We start from the raw sequence: 15,765 nt of genomic DNA, 5'->3' as shown, positions 1-15,765 counted from the left end.
TTTTGTGCTAATATAAATGTTGTAGAACTACATGGTAATGATGGCTTCACAACGTCATGAACATATTAAAAAATCACTGAGTTATGCACTTACAAAGAATTATATAGTGTCTAACTTGTATCCCAATGAAGCATGAAATACACTTTAAAAAATAAGTGTGTTATTGAGTTGAGCTGCTTACATGTTTTGGATACTAAGCCCTTATCAAAGATATGGTCTGTAAATATTTTCTCTCATTCCACAGGTTGTCTTTTCTCCCTATCGTTTTCTTTACTGAGCAGAAGGGTTTTAGTTTGATTCAATCTTACTTGTCTATTTTTGCTTTTGTTGACAAGGTGCTTTTGGGGTCATGACATAATTGCCCATACCAAGGTCAAGAAAGTTTTCCCCTGTTTCTCCTAGTGGTTTTATAGTTTTAGGTCTTGCATTTAAGGCTTTAATCCAATTTCACTCTCTAGCAATATGGGCACCTACTTTTCCCAATATCATTTATTCAAGAGATTATCCTTTCCTCACTGGGTGCTCTTAGCACCCTTGTCAAAGATCAGCTCACTATATATGTATGAATTTATTTTGGGGCTCTCTACGCTGTTCCACTGGTCAATATTTATACTATTAGTCCAGGACTATACTGGAATAATTGTATTTTGAGTACAATAACTTTGTATTGTATTTTGAAATCAGTTGGTGTGACTCTTCTGGCTTTGTTCTTCTTGCTCAAGATTGTTTTTACTATTCTGAGTCTTTCATAATTCCACATAAATTTTAGGACCATTGTGTAAAGAATGTCATTGGAGATTTGACAGTTGTTATTGTTGTTAAGTGGCTCAGTTGTGTCCGACTCTTTTGCGACCCCATAGACTGTAGCTCACCAGGCTTCTCGGTCCATGGAATTTCCCAGGCAAGAATACTGTAGTGGATTGCCATTTTCTTCTTCAGATGATCTTCCCCACCCAGGGATTGAACCCAAGTCTCTTGCATTGCAGGAGAATTAACAGTGTTAATTCTTCTAATGCAGGAACATGGGGTGGGTTTTCAATTGTCTGTATCCTCTTTCATTTCTTCATCAACATAGTATAGTTTTCAGTGTAAGAATTTCTCACCTCTTTGGTTAAGTTTATTCCTAAACATTTTTTTCTTGTTATTGCTATTGTAATTGGGAATGTTTTCATCATTCCCTTTTCAGAGATTTCATTGTTTGTGTACCACTGATTTTGTTGATTTTATATCCTGCATCTTTACTGAATTTATTAGTTCCAACAATTTTTGTTGTTGAGCATTTAGGGTTTTCTACATAACTAATTATGCCATCCCCAAACAGGACCACTTTTACTTCTTCTTTCTGATTTGGATACTTTTCTTTCTTTTTTTATACTCTAATTCCTCTGGCTAGGACTCACAGTACAGTGGTGAATAGAAGCTAGCCAGAAACTATTAAATCTATTTTATAGGTAACGCAAACGAGAGTTTCATGTGTTTAGTAAGTTCAAACATTTAGTATAGGCTGAGACTGGAATTTATGCTAGCCTCTCCATCTCAAACTCCAGGACTCATCAAACTTAATCCAGTTTCCACTTCAATCCCATTAATAGGTGAGACTGCAATCCAAGTTCCCATCTGGACCAGCCTCCCAGTCTCCTCACTGAATGGATCCATTTCTGCTCCCCTCCTCAACAACATCAGGCAGTCCCCTCCGTTGCCATGACAAACCCCATGCAGTCCCACTAACAAAGGACTGCTGTGCCCTCCAAGGAAATCCTGCTCACAAGGTCTGATTACCACGTGTGAACCCAGCTTGGAAAAGCTCTTTCAAAACACTGCTGGCTATCTTCTTTGTATCCTTCTAATTTAACATGTTCTTCTATTACCAAAACCTGGGGGCATATTTCTATATTGTGGTCTTCACTGAAACTCTTAGACAATATGCTCCCCTCAGCTCTGTCTAACTCCCCACCATCTTCTTCCCTCATAGCTCAGTTGGTAAAGAATCGCCTGCAATGCAGGAGACCCCGGTTGGATTCCTGGGTCGGGAAGTTCCCCTGGAGATGGGATAGACTATCCACTCCAGTATTCTTGGGCTTCCCTGTGGCTCAGCTGGTAAAGATTCCACCTGCAATGTGGGAGATCCGGGTTCAATCCCTGGGTTGGGAAGATCCCCTGGAGAAGGGAACACCTACTCACTATAGTATTCTGGCCTGGAGAATTCCATGGACTGTACAGTCCATGCGGTCACAAAGAGTCGGACATGACTAAGCCACTTTCACTTTCACTTCACTTTCAGCCACATAGTACCAGCCCCCTTTATCCCCTCTGGCCCTTTTCTGTGACTTAGGAAAGATGCAAAGATGGCTTTCTTGGAGAGGCAGGAAAGTGACAGGAGGTTGCAAGAAATGGTCAGTTCACAGCATAGTGTGCTGAGAGAGCTTCTAGGTCCCGTTGTTGGAGTGGGTGTGGGGAAGTAAAGTGAACAATGAAGAGGAGAGAAATGCCATGTCTTGAAAAGGGAAAGTGTGGGGGAAGAAAACAAATGTGAAGCTGATAGAAATCAGAAGGTCTTCCCTGGTGGCCCGGTGGTTAGGACTCTGCCTTGCAGTGCAGGGGTCACCAGTTCGATCCCACTTGCTATGGGGATACCAAGCCTGTGAGCCCTAACTACTGAAACCTGAGCGCCCTAGAGCCCATGCTCCACAGCGAGAGAAGACACTGCAGAGAGAAGCCCCGCTCACTGCAACTAGAGAAAGCCTGCATGCAACCATGAAAACCCAGGGCAGCCAAAACAAACACACAAGTAAACAATTTTTTAAAATTCATAAAAAAAAAGAGGTCTGTTCTGTGCAGGTTAATTTGGGCTTAGTTTATTAGACACTCAATAAGAAATTAGACACTCCCAGTGTATGGATCTCAGAACATGAGGTGAAATAAAGTAAAGCATCATGAAGCACATGAAACTTTGAAGGATTACAAATACTTTGGCATGCCAAAAATGTAGGATGCGTTGTAGGAACCAGGGAGAGACAAGACAGAGACCAGGTTATACTTTTGGTCAATGGAAATCTACTGAAGGTTAAATCTGAATCAATTTGTAATCACATATATAATTCACAATTATATTTTCTTTAAACATGGTCTAAAACATCTCTTCTGTGTCTGTCTAGAGCAGCAGGGCTTCTCAATCTTGGTATGACTGACATGGGCTGGGTAATTTTTGGCTGGAGGGGATGTCCTGTCCTCCAGGAGATGCTTGGCAGCATTCCTGGCCTGGCAGCATTCCTGCCTGGTAGCTTCATTTACCTCCTCGGTCATAACAACCAAAAACATCTCCAGACATTGCCAGATGTCCCCTGAGGGCAAGACCACTCCCAGCTGAGAAGAAAAGACCTGTTGAGAAGAGCAGTAACCAGAGTTATCTATCTGCTGTAGAAGTTCATGGGCCTATTTCTATAGATTTACCTGTACATGGATTTACCAATAGTACAGTTTCTTTTTATCTTTTCCACATATATTCTTTTATATTATTCTTCTTAATTTTTAACTTGCTTATTTCATAAACCTTAGTATTTGGGATATCTAAATAGTCTGGTATGTAAGAAACTATCAGTATTTTTTTTTATGACAACTATTCTGTAGTATGTATGTATCATATTATATCTGTATCTATGCTAGTGGATCTTGTTTGTTTTGTATTTCAGATAAATTTGCAATAATTGTCTTGATATATATTTCCTTATGCACCTGTGTAACTTGTCTCTCAGAGAAAGGTGAATTATTGGCCCCTAAAAGATACGCATTTTAACTTTAATAAAACCACTTTGAATAGATTGTTTATAAAAATGTAAAAATCCTTGCAAAAAATCCCTCCCTGTATCCAGTTTCCTTTGCAACAAGAAACCTTGCTCTCTTCGGCTTGTAAGGCGGTGCTGTTTTCTCCACGCCTTGAGTCTGGGCGGACCCTGTGACTCACTGATCTGTGGAATGCACTGAGCACAGAGTCTGGGACTTGGGACTGCCTTAGATACAGTCTGCCCCTTAAGGTATTGGCATCTTGACCCAAGGGACAGTCAAGAGCATAGGAGAGGATGCATCAGAGGTTCTAAGGTTGTAATTAGTACCCGGGGAAACGTATTATGGAAGAGCGAGGGTAGGAGGGGCTGGGGCTGGAAGGCATCAAGGAGGTGGGTCAGGAGAGCAAGTGGGCTAAAACATTTCCCAGGGGAAACCAGGTCTTGAAGGATGGGAGGGAGATTGCTGATCAGGCATGTCGAGGACACAGGCAGAATGGGAACCTTGAGCTTCAGCTTCTCCCAGGACAGAGCTGATTAATCCCAAAGGCTCTGGTCCTCCTCCCTCTGGATAAATTACAGGGAAGGCTAACCCTAATTGAACACCCACTAACGCGGTGGGATGAACAAGGGCACGGTTATGAACTAATTCCCTACTAAGGAGTCCAGGCCAGTGGCAGCCTATCAGTCCACAAAGGAAGGGGTTTATTAAAAGCATACAGACTTTTTTCAGAACATGAGACCTGTCTCAGATAATTGGCTTAAGCTGGAGTTAAAGGGACACATTTCTTTCTCTTTGGAATAAGGAATATGAGAGGTCAGTTGGTTTTGGCTGTAGGGCAAATCAGAGGCCGGGAGGCAAAGTGTTGAGAAGCTTTGAGGAAAGACATTTGGAAGCTTCATCTCTCTTTCTCCCTCCTTCTTGCACCGGGATGTCTCCTTTGACATTTGAAATACCATGTCTTGCTATTCATCTTCTCACAAAAAAAATGTTTTTTCTTTTTTTTTTTTTCCGAACTAATAATACTCAACTCCAATCATAGGAGTGGCCAGAAAACCCGTCTTTGTTTTTTTCGCTTTTACTCTCTTCTCTGTCCTTCTCTGCTTTGCCCCCTTTTTTCTTTTCCCTTTAGGGTTGTTTCCAATAGAAAAGAAGCATTTCCCTAAGAAGCACAAAGAATCTAGTTAATGGTTTCGTCATTTTGGAAATGAATAACAGCAAGACTGCTTCGTCGTTTGGATACAGGCTTCTGTGTACATGAGATAATATGTCAGGACATCCAAGACAAAATTGTTTGAAATAAAAAAAAGAAAAGAAGTAAAACAAATTAAAGATCGAATAGCAGAGCTATAGATAAACTGTGCTGTATCCCTACAACAGAATATTATACCATAAAAAAAAAAAAAAAAAACCAACAGCTTGCTTTTTACTAGCACAAACATAGGTATCCATAGGAAAACAAAGTCAAAGTCGCTCAATTGTGTCCGAATCTTTGCCATCCTGTGGACTATACAGTCCATGGAATTCTCCAGGCCAGAATACTGGAGTGGATAGGCGTTCCCTTCTCCAGTGGATCTTCCCAACCCAGGGACTGAACCCTGGTCTCCCACATTGCAGGCAGATTCTTTACCAGCTGAGCCACCAGGGAAGACCAAAACATAAATGTATGTGAACTATCCAAAAACATAAAGGTTTGTGAAATAAGCAAGTTAAAAATTGGTGCATTTCACGTAATAGTATTTGTGAAAAAGGAAAACAGAACATTTACTAACAAAATACTACACACATGAGAAGGAAAAGCAGAACAGAAACAGAAAACAACCAGAACATAGTAAATATACATACAGGTGCTTCTGTTTGTTATTTAGCTGCTCAGTCGTGTCTGACTCTTTTGCGACTCTTTTGCTCAATCTTCTCCATGGACTGTAGCTCACTAGGCTGCTCTGTCCATGGGATTTTCCAGGCAAGAATACTGGAGTGGGTTGCCATTTCCTTCTCTAGAGGGTCTTCCCACCCAAGGACTGAACCCACATCTCCTGCAAGTCTCCTGCTTTCCAGGCAGATTCTTTACCGCTGAGACACCAGGGAAATGTATGGAAATAAGTCCATGAGCTTTCGTAGCAAATGGAGGATGCTGGTGACAGCTAGGTCATTGGTTTTCATTTGGGAGCAACAACATCTCCAGAATGCTGCTGACTATCAAAACGGTTCCAAGGAGGGATGTGCTCCTGTCATGAAGGGGACAGAGTCCGGGGTGTACAGGACAGTCAGCCCCCAGCAAGGATCTATCCAGCTCAAAATATCAGTAGTAACAAGGTTGAGAAGCCCTAGGTAAACCCAGATGGCCTGAGAATTACACAGATGTCCAAGTTTATCTTTAATATTTTAGACCTTTCAAATAAGATGCAATTGTACATGACTTTTATCATTACAAATTAATTAAAAATTAAGTTTCTTTAGATTTCCACAGACCCTGGAGGATCCTCTATTCCCTGGTCCCTGCCTCTCTCTCCAAGCACCCTCTCCCACGTTTGACATTTTTGGCGTGCCAAAATATGTATCGTCTTTTGAAGTTTCATGTGCTTCTTAATAGCCTTTTCCCCCATGTTAGGATCCTTCAGCTCAGAAAGCCTCTGTCCTCCTTCTTTGCCTAGTGATATCCTACTTATACTCCAGAACACAGCTCGAGTGTTATTTTCTCTGTTCTTCCCAGGTGAAGCTGCTCCTCGCTCTTCTCTGCCATCTCAGCAGCAACTGGACTTCTGGGAATATCATTAGATCTCAGCATCCTGATATAGGGAGGCTGGTCCTCCAAAACCCTAACCCAGTCAGGACATCCCGGCTCCCTGTACCCCCCACCGAAACCCACAAAAGGACAAGGTCACACATCACACAAACCGTAACACGTGAACCTTACAGAGAGTGAGGCACACATCTTGCGTTAGCAGGGGTCACGAGCTCAAACACCCGCCCGGGTGTTAGATACTCTGAGTGCATGAGTGGGCCTGGAGGGAGGTCTGGAAAACTGGAAAGAAGAGCCACAGCCAGAGGAGTAAAGTTGGCTGCCTCCCACTCATCAATACCCTATAGGCCCCATGTTGCCAGATTTTCCAAGATAAACTGGAAGTCTGGAATTTTATTGTACAACTTCTCAATGCTCAAAGTTTGATATCTAAATAAAAACTCCATGGTTAGGCTCCAAGTGAAGCAATAAAAAGCATCAGTGGAGCAAATCTGCTGTAAGGGCTACTGATTTTCCTCTCTGAATCATTATAGATTCATAAATGAAATTTCTGAGCTGGAGAACTAGATAAATTTTAAAAATGGAAAATATAATCTAGTAAAGAGGACAGGCACCAAGACACATTAGGACCTAAGATAGCTCACATATCACACAGTCTTTAACATATGGACCCACCCTACAGAGAAATATGGACAGGGGGAGGTCAGACTCTTGTTTACTGCCAGACAAGTGATACCTTGTCTTACGGGGATGAGTAAATGAAGGGACTGGAAAGAAGGATCAATTCTTTCTTCCTGAAACTTCTCAGATGACAGAGGACCCCATTTTTGTGAACTGAGGTGGGTGAAAACAGGAGAAGAAGAGAGAGGATGTTTCTCTTACAACAGTGATAATTAACTAGATTCCTCTTGAACACAATTTGACGATCCTATAAACTGCTCGCATGCATGCTAAGTCACTCAGCCATGTCCGACTTTGCAATCTTATGGACCATAGCCCATCAGGCTTCTCTTTCTATGGGATTCTCCAGGCCAGAATACTGGAGTGGGCTGCCACGCTTTCCTCCAGGGAATCTTCCCACTCCAGGTTTTGAACGTGTGTCTCTTATGTCTCCTGCATTGTAAGTGGGTTCTTTACCACTAGTGCCACCTGGGAAGCCCCATGAACTGTTAGCAAACAGCCAACTTTCAGGTTTGTCAAATGACCAGTAGGCAGATATCACAGACAACAATTACTCCAGGTTCATGCAAGGAGTTCTCTCTGGCAGTTCTCCAGCTGCCTAACGAATCACACGTCTTGGAGCAGAATCAGGATGGACAGTGTCCAGGTGATCTTTTCATCTCGGGGCCCTCAAAACCCAGCCAAGCCCGGGAGCCAAATGAGAGCAGGAAAGGGGCCTGTGGCTCAATTTCTGATCTTCCACAACCTTGCCAAGTGTCTTTGGACCCAGCCTCCTCTGTCTCCAGGGGGACCCACAGTTCAGGATCTTAGGCAGTGGTCTCGGGCATTTGTCTCTGCATGTCACCTGGAAAGAGAAGAGACTGGCTCTAGGTCGAGCCCAATCAGATGAGAAGGAAGGAAGGGACACGTAACCAGACTTTCTGACAAGGGACGAGTATAAGGTACAGCCCCTCCACACATGACACAATGAAACATGTGCCTGTTGCCATGGAAACCGCAGGATGTAGGGTGAGTAAGTGCAGACTGAATAGATCCCATCCAAAGTGTTTGCATTCAGCCCCTTTCATCACCAGAGCTGGAGTCCAGCTGGAGCCAGAATTAGTGATGGGTAAAGGACTCAAAAGGCTGCTGGTCCCCTTCCAGGGCATCTCCAATTTAGTCAAGTCTCTTGGGTTTGGAAGATTTGAGTGGCCGAGCTGTCCCGTGAGAGTCGCAGCTCCCCTTTTTCTCTCATCTGGGGCCACAAACCAGCATCTCACTCTGAGCTGGGACTGTGGTGTGGAAGTTAATCAAAGCAGCTTTTTAAAGGCTTTCAGAGTTTACCAAAAAAAAAAAAAAAAAAGGATGTTTTGGGTGGAGACCAGAAGACAATTTTGCTCCCAGCCTGTTTCCCCTTCTTTCTTAAACACACACAGATTGAGTTAGACTCTACAGCAATGAGGTCAGAAAAAACAAAATCTTTTAACAAAGCTATTAAACATGATTTTCTTTCTCTGCAACTTAGAAGCAGCAGTTATAGGTCACACGTAAATCCTGAATGCCCAAAGTTCTGAAGAGTTTACATTAATTAGATTAAATAAAAACATGCCCAGCCTCTGTTCTACAGATGTACCCAATCCAATTACATGCAGACTTTAATAACTAGGCAGAGCCCACCTATATAGCTCAACTGTATTTCTAGTTTCCTAGGATAAAATAAATATAGTAGTGGTAGAGGCCATTTAATGGAAGATATCCCAGGAGATTCTATGGACCACATGGAATGACCCATCCCTTGGGGACAGCTAATGTGTCAGATCAACTGGGTTCACAAAAGGATCAAGTGCATTTGCAAAAGCTTCATGTGCTTCAAAATAGTGATAACTTCCCACATCCTCTCCCTAAAATCTCATTAGGCTCCTCATACAATACTTACTGCTCTATTCCATCTGGATGAGGACAAGTAAGAGGTAACAGTATCAGAAAATCAACAAGCATTTCCTTTCTCCCGAGATGCCTTATACATCTTCAATTTCTGTAACAGATAAGAGAAAGGAAAAAGTACTTGCTTTCCCTACTTAGAATCTTAGGGAAGAGGGTATTGTTAAGTTCTGGAGGTGTATTTACTTAATGAAGTTTCCCAACTCAATTAGCTGAGAATAAAGGGAGGGGAGATTGAAAACAAAGACAATGTGTAGTTGTATGATTTTCCATAGCATTTGCCTTTACAAAAGCCATGATTCCAAATGAAAGGAAAAGTAAAGTACCTCATCACTCTGATTTCACAGATGAGAAGATAAAAGTAACTGTGTGATCACCAGCCCAGGTTGGATGCATGAGACAAGTGCTCGGGGCTGGTGCACTGGGAAGACCCAGAGGGAGCGGGTAGAGAGGGAGGTGGGAGGGAGGATTGGGATGGGAATACATGTAAATCCAGGCTAATTCAAGTCAATGTATGACAAAAACCACTACAATATTGTAAAGTAATTAGCCTCCAACTAATAAAAATAAATGAAAAAAAAAAAAAAAAGTAACTGTGTGAAAACCAAGCAGCTTATTAGCCACTTGTCACATTTGCCCTGGCCCAGGACAGCATCTCATGACGGAGTACCCCTCATCTTTTCAAGATGACTCAAAGAGATAAGTTATTTGGTCTATTTATATACTTAAACATTAGAGATTTGGATAAAATAATAAAATGTCTACTTATTTATCAGTGAAATCACCATGTATCTAAAGACATACATTATTAATATATTTCATCATTACTTGTTCTTCCAACTTTCAATTTCCATGAACCGCTTTTAGACAAACTCTTGACATCAAGATCCATCCATTATAAGTCATCTAACTGCTTTCCAGATCCCATCAACTTTGCAGTTATCCAAATCATATGAGTTCCAGTTCTTTTTTAAACCCACAAGCCACAAGTAGAGATTTGTTTAGCAGGAGAACACTGATCATTTCTTTTTAAATTCATTCTGTCGGCATGTATAGTCTTGACCTCCACAATGCAGTTTATGAGGAATAGTTGCAAAATGTAATAAACTTTGCCTCCGGCTTTACCACTTGTTCAAGTGATCTCAGTACATTTTCAAACTTGGTTTTGATTTTAATACGTTTTCCCCAAATACTATTTTTGCTATTAAAAATAAAGCAATTGCGAGATTGTCCATAAATATGCAAGACTTGTCAGACATTGATTATAACATGGTTCCTGTTTGCCAAGATAGGATTTTTGTGGACAAAATGCGGTCTCCTTCTACACGGGCATACACAGCCCTATGGCAGAGCTAAGGAGAGATTGCAATTCTCTGACTTCTGGTTGTAAATTAACAACACTGTACAACACCACGGACAGACTGCAAGCTTCTGGAGGGCAGACAAGGGTCTTCTTTATCTTATTCAGGTCCCACCCCAATACCCGACACAAACAGGTTCTCAGTAACTGTTGAGTGAATCAATGAATGAATAAAATAATTAATCAAAGCATCATATAATCCTTCACGTTCTTTCTGCTCACAAGAAATGGAGGCAGGGACTTTTCCTGATGGTCTAGAGGTTAAGAATCCACCTTGCAATGTAGATAACACAGGTTCAATCCCTGGTCAGGGAACTAAGAGCCCACATGCCACGGAGACAGTAAGCCCGTGAGGCTATTAGAGAGTCTGTGCCGTAATGTAAAAGGACACAGTGAAGATTCCACGTGCCACAACTAAGACCCTATGTGGCCAAATAAGCAAGTAAATATTAAGGAAAAAAGAAATAGAGGGAATGCTTTAAAATTCTCAATATTACCAAACCACCCTCTAAACTGAAGAGATACATTGTTTGCTTTCTTGGGGCAATCCCATGTGGTTTGATTTGAGTAGATCCACATTGCAACATCTCAGACCTCAGGGTGACCATCCCAGCTCACTAATTACCAGAAACAATTAGCCCAGGGCCAGTTCACACACTTCGAGGCCAGAGCAAATGGCCCAGAAAAGCTGATACCAAGAGTCCAGTTTGAGAGTTCCAAACTCATGGATGGATCTCCCCGGGAGGACAAACGCTGGGTTCTGGTGCCTTGTTAATTACAGCCCTGCTTTCCAGACCACAAATCCCCCAAGAGGCCAGTCATCTCCCCACACTGGAGCTATTAAAGCCTGCAGCTGTGGCATTTTCTTGGCTTTGCTCAAGTAATGATCCAGGGCTGGGTGGGAGAGAGTTAACAGGAAGGGAACATAGGGGGCGGTTTCTGAGAACAAAGCTGCCCACTGCTGAAGTGGTTTGGACTTAAGCATCAGAAAAGCCATCCTGGGATCATGCTGCTGGGATGCCAGAAGCAGGCACAGAGGGACGGAGAGTGAATTCAGCTTGGGGCACCTGTGAAATAGGCTGGGCTCATAAACAATACTTCTGCTTTCCCTTCAGGGGTAACCCCTAACTCCCAAAGGGGCTCCACCTCTGTCTTTCCTGTAGCAACAAAAAGCTAGGGGGACTCACCAAACCCATCTACACAGCTCCTCAGTTTCTCCCTCCTTCCTGAGTATCTCCTGGTCCAGATGCTGGCAAGTAGGAGACGACCGATAGATTTCAGTCTTCTTTCTCCTTTGCCTAAATCGCTCATTCATATCTGGTTCAAAGCATCTTCGTGGCCATTTTTTTGAGACTCTCACCCTTTTCTTTAGGGTAAGCTATGCAGGGATTGGCATCCCCATTTTTAAAAGTGGAGATTTCAGTTTTCAATGTCACCTCCAAACTTCCAAAATAATATTCATCTTGTTAGGGTGACCAATTTATTAGTCTCCTCCTAGTCTGGCCTCTGCCTCCCTCTCCAGCTTCTCTTTCCTTAACTCCATTGCCTGTGATGCATTAAAGTTATGCCGAACAACTTGTGGTCCCTTGAACCTATCATATGGTTTCACAACATACCTTGATTCATGCTTTTCTTGAGCCCTGGAATGTCTTGGCACCGTCCTCTGATTGGTAGACGAATCCTGTCAACTTTTTTTTTTTTTTTTTTTTTGTCATTAGCTTGGATATCCTTAGTTTATTATAAAAGAGAAACATGGAAATTATTTACATGACGAAAGATTTTAGAACTTCAGTGGAATGGGCGGCTTCACGTGATGCCATTTCAATAGTGACTTATTTCAGTTGACATATGTCCCAAGAATGTCACCATCTCCAAATAAGAAATAATCCTTGTCGTCTAGAACTACTTTGGTTCCTCCATATTCTGAGAGAAGAACTTTATCTCTGACTTTCACACTAACTGGTTGAATCTCTCCACCCTTTCCTTTAGAGCCTGATCCAACAGCTACCACCGTTGCTTGCAATGCTTTTCCTTGTGATTTTGCTGGAAGCATAATGCCCCCTTTGGTTACAGTTTCGGCTGCATTTCTTTCAACTAATACTCGGTCAAAGAGGGGAAGAAATTTTCTGAATGCCTGTCCTGCCATGACTCCAGCTGCCACAGTTTATACTCTGCTCTCAGGCTGCAGGCAAAAGGAGAGACCTACAGTCAGACCCTCCGGACAGGTGAACACCAAATCCTGTCAACTTTTAACCATGCTTCAAGAGTCAGACCCTGCAAGAAGCCTTCCATGGTGCTTTTTCCTCTCCCAGGCTGAGCAAAAGTTCCTGGTATTTACTTGCACCATACCAACCACTTTGTTGAGTGTTTTCCTATCCACACGTTGTGTTTCCCCCATCTGACTATGAGTTTCTAAAAATTAAAGAATATCTTATGGCAAACAATAGTAAATGCAAATCGGTATGACCTTAATTTTTTAAAAATAGGATAGAGGATCTATTGACTCAATAAGTCAGTGTAGTACTTAGGCCACAGCGGGGCTCTGCAGCTCAAACGGCATCATCGGAATCCCACCTCCACTAGCATCCCAGCTATACTTACCATCCTTCGTCTCTCTGGACTTTATTCTCATGAAACTTTCCCCTCCACATAGTAGCTCCTAGAATAGAATAAGCAAGTGCAAACAGAGCACAAATAAGTTTGGAGAGAAAGTCAAGGGCTAGATCAAGCGGAGACCGGTGGTCATGTTAAGGACTTTGGGTTTTACAAAAGTACCAGGAAGACTTGGGGGATCTAAATACAAAAAATTATGCTAGGACAATCCCTTTGTTTCTGTTAGAGAAAATGAATGGGAGAGGTATAGAGCAGGTCAGGGTCAGCTGCTTCGAGGCGTTTGTAAAAACCTTGGGAGCATGAATCTGGTGACTTGAACTAAGATGCTGGCAATAAAGATGAAGAAGAGAGGATAAAGCCAGGACAAACTTTGGAAATGAAAATTGGAAGATTTGATCATGGATTGGTCGGAGAAAGTGGTTACGGCAAGGGAGGAACCAAGGATGACTTTTTAGGACTAGAGCAACTGGTGATACCAATTGCTGGATAAAGAGATTGGTAGGAAGAGGACAGCAACAGGGGGTGGGACGTTTGGGGGAAGGAACTGACAGCTCCATTTGGATATGGTCATTGTTCACGGGATATCTAGATGGACTTCAGTTTAGTTTGTACACTGACTTGTCTGCCCAAAACTGCCCCAGACTAGGGTCTAAAATAGGGCAGCTGACCAGGGAAACTTTAGGGATACAGACATTGTGATGGACAAACAGAAATCACCTTTTAAGTCTTGGACTTTTCACGGGGTGAGTTTGCACTTACGGTAACCAGATCACCAGATCTGGGCTCTATGACCAGTTCTCATGTGCTCTGGCTATGTGAGCAGGGTCAGTTCACCATCTCTTCAGAACCTTAGCTTCCTCCACTGTAAAAGGGAATAATCCTACACCGCTCACCTTCCAGGTTTTCGTAACAATCCATGTGCTAAAAGGCATTGCATACAATATGATTTCATTCTCATGTGGAACGTAAAAAACAAACAATAAACAAACCAAACAAAAACAAACACATAGTTAGAACAGAGTAGCAGTTACCAGACAGGAAAGGCCAGGGAGAGTGCAAACTGAGTGAAGGGGATCGACTGCACGGTGATGGAGGGAAACTAAATTTTGGGTGGTGAGCACCCTGGGGTGTATGCAGAAGTAGAAACACAATACTGTGCACATAACACATATAATGATATAAACCAATGTTACCTCAATTAAAAAGAAAAATTTCTCAGGGGCAAAATTTGACTTACACGTTCATATAAAACAAAGAACTATATATATATATATATATATATATATATATATTTAGAACTATATTTTTAAAAATAGTTAGAAAGTAGACCAAAAAAGTTATCACAAACTGTAGAACAATACACATCTATAAATCATAAGATTATTTTAATATATACACAGACATCAAAACCAAAGGACTTTTTATATGAAAGGGAGCCATGTAAGAAAAATTGGGTACATTCTTTCTTCAGGCCCTAAACCTTTGAAACCATCCCAAGAACAACCTCGGGTTTCTGGTGTCAATGAAATGCTTTGCTTACTTTGTGTTTTAAACTCTCCCATCACCCCCAGTTTGTTACTCACAGCCTGTCCCCTGTGGCTGATGCTAAAATGCATGTCTCCCCCTGAATGTCCTAGTTTCTCAGGCTAAATCCATTCCATTTGGCTGAAGGGAGAGCCCAGACAATATCCGACATGACTTCCCTCCCCCTTGGCCACCAGAATGCTGAGAGCTGAGCTTCAGGATTTTGCCAACACAGGACCACAGCCGAAACAACCACCTGCGCACCGAACGTTGCAGGTTTTATTTATTTCTTTTTGAACAGCAGAGCCTGGGAATGCCCAAAAAGGGGATGAGATCATCTGTCTGGTCTGTGAGCAGCACGCTCTGTAGGTCTTCTCATTCTGCATTACGTCATGCTGGAAAGAGAAAGCGTCTGGATACTCCTTACACAATGTGCGGGGATGTGAAGCCAGGGAGACGCTGCTTGCTCCGTGTGATACCTGCTCACGCAGGAGCACGCACGCCTGTGAATTCTTCCAACAGTTATAGAACGCCCACTGGTTGCCTGTGATTTTCAATCTAAAGATAAATTTGCACATTTGTTAATTTATTCATTTACCTAATGAATGTCTCTTTTGAGTGTTCACTTCTTAACAGGTACTAATACAGATGCTGCGGATATAGAGGTTAACAAAACCCACGTGGCTGGCAGTTTACTGCAAGAGATGGCCAATTAACAAATCAACATCTAACTACAGTAACCCTCTACATACGAGTGAGTTCCATTCAGAGAGCGTGTTTGTAAGTCCGATTCGTTCCTAAGTTTAACAAAGTTAGCCTAGGTACCCCGCAAACACAATGGGTTATACAGTGCTGGGCTGTGTTGCGCTTAGCGCTCAGTCGTGTCTGACTCTTTGCGACCCCATGGACTGTAACCCACCAGGCTCCTCTGTCCGATTCTCCAGGCAAGAATACTGGAGTGAGTTGCCATGCCCTCTTACAGGGGATCTTCCCAACCCAGGGATCAGACCCAGATCTCCCGCATTACAGACGAATTCTTTACCAGCTGAGCTCTCAGGGAAGCCCGTAGTACTGTAGTATAATAGGTTTCTGGTACTGTTACTGAAAGAGTGTGTGAGGTCTGGTTCCTCACAAAGGACCTTGG

General features: G+C 42.4%; 1 pseudogene; it reads right to left on the bottom strand.

Moving 5' to 3' along the window:
* Nucleotides 1-12,208: 12,208 nt before the first annotated feature.
* On the bottom strand, nt 12,209-12,630 carry LOC136176924 (10 kDa heat shock protein, mitochondrial pseudogene; annotated as a pseudogene).
* Nucleotides 12,631-15,765: the final 3,135 nt, after the last annotated feature.

This window comes from Muntiacus reevesi, chromosome 10 (assembly GCF_963930625.1).
Source record: "Muntiacus reevesi chromosome 10, mMunRee1.1, whole genome shotgun sequence".
In the NCBI taxonomy this organism is placed as follows: domain Eukaryota; kingdom Metazoa; phylum Chordata; class Mammalia; order Artiodactyla; family Cervidae; genus Muntiacus; species Muntiacus reevesi.
The sequence above is the reverse complement of the archived record's forward strand: the minus strand, read 5'-3'. Positions and strand labels throughout refer to the sequence as shown.